Below are 2246 nucleotides of genomic sequence, written 5' to 3' on the forward strand. Positions count from 1 at the left end.
GGTTTTTTTTTTTTTTTTTTTTAAGTCTAACCGACGTGGGATGCTGGAGATCGAGCAAATAGAGCTCAAAGTTGAAGAGAAGAATGTAGTAACCTCTTGAGAAGTCCCTTGTCTATATATGCATTTGATAATACCAACTGGTCTTTGTAAACTGGAAACGTTCTATAAATACTAAAGATTTATTATTATTGGCATTTGCAAGAAAAGTAATCAAATTGAGTGTTTAGTTGGTTATTGCAATGACTTCAAGATATTTATTTTATATTTATTAAAGGCTACAACGTGAACAAAGAGTTGGGAGAGAGAGATAACACGGTAAAAATAGCATTAGGATATGTCCTAACAAAATGTCTGTCCTTGAGAAAGAGGCAGGTGGAGAAAAGAAGTAAACCATAGAAAGAAGTTAGTTATCTGACCAAAGCGATGAGAACATCATTCATCAGCTAAATTTTGTTAATGAGTTCATATAATACGGGCCCACTGGTCTTCGAGTCATAACATAAGTATGTGGTGGATACTGTGATTAAATAATTTTGAGTATTTAAACCAACTTAGTCACACATTATTGAGTGGACCGCATAATTTGCACCCCTAAAATCCTTTTATGGGTTAAATTGTTGCCATACGGAAACTTGAAACATAGATATCTGAAGTTCTTTTGAGTTTTAGAGTATTGCTAAGGGAAAAAAAAATGTGTAATCAAATGAAGGAAAGGGTTTTTAGAGGAAGGTATATTTTGTGTAAATGAACTTTGATTATTGATGTAACTGGTTTAAGCTTCTTCTTCCTCACAGCTATTAGCACCTATTTCTGAAGGTATTTTATATTTTGGTGATGCTTCCATGAATGATTTTTTGAAATAGTGTGAAGTTCTTTATTCTACCTGCCAACAACTCATTTAAAGAGCCCTAAGCAAAAACCACAACAAAATTATTTTAAATCCAGTTTTCCTTTATATGGTTACTGATGTAATCCAGTTTTAATTGGCAATTTTCACTTTCAAATCCATTTTCAATTAAAATAGTGAGTAGCAATTTTTCCTGCTCACTTTAAAATGAGAATCTGTGCTATTTTTGAAAATATGACATGTAAGGCAGATCATTGTCAAAATGTATGTCATCTTGAGATGACTATATTTAGCACCAACAAAGGAATGCATTATCTAGGTTTTTGAACAGTATTTTTCCCCTAAAATTTCACTTGAAGTATTTAGGTTAAGGTTTTACTCATGAATAAAATGAGAATTGGGGATTGAGATTGCTTACAACCAAAGTGGCATGGAATAATATACTTTGTTCATTAAAAAAATTAAACTGTTATTTTGAAAAGCCCTAGAATAAAAAAAAATTCAAATATACATGAGAGGGGCCTAGCATGTGCGAAGCACTAGGTTCGATTCTCAGCACCATACAAATACAATAAAGGTCCATCAACAACTAAAAAAATTTTTTTAATAAAAATAAACATGAGAGTTGTATATAGGAGATGGGCAGTTGTCTAAAAGTTTTTGCAAAAAGAGGTCTTTTAGCATATTTTATAATTTTGTACACCACACACAAAAAATCATACACACAAAAAAATCTTGGTAGTTTATAATTCAGAGGGAGAATGACTTACAAACATTTCTTAACAATTTCACGTATTTCTTTTCTTATTTATTCAATCTGTAGTTCATATCACCTGTGAAGTTTCTTTCATGGTCTCTCTTCTGATTTTCTAATTGCATAGTTACATATTACACATATTTGAAATTGTTATATTTTATTCTTTTACATAAATATTCAATGTTTAGTTTGACTTAATTTATGGTCCTGTACTTGTGTGTGTGTGTATGTGTGTGTATATGTATGACTTGTGCTGTGGATTGAACCCAGGGCTTGTGCATGCTAAGCAAATGCTCCAACACTTGTATATATTTTGTACATTCTAGGGTAGGCAGATTTCATATATATATATATATATATATATATATATATATATATATATATACACACACACATACATACATACACACATATACATATATACATACATATACATATATACACACACACACACACATATATTTTCTTAAGTTGTAGATGGTCACAATATCTTTATTTTTATGTGGTGCTGGGGATTGAACCCAGGGTCTCACACATGCAAGGCAGGTGCTCTACCACTGAGCTATAGCCCCAGCCCTAGGGTAAGCAGATTTTAACCCAGAAATTTACCTTAACTCGTAGTTATTACTTGTGTTATAAAGT

Source organism: Marmota marmota, unplaced genomic scaffold (assembly GCF_001458135.2).
Source record: "Marmota marmota marmota unplaced genomic scaffold, marMar, whole genome shotgun sequence".
NCBI lineage: Eukaryota > Metazoa > Chordata > Mammalia > Rodentia > Sciuridae > Marmota > Marmota marmota.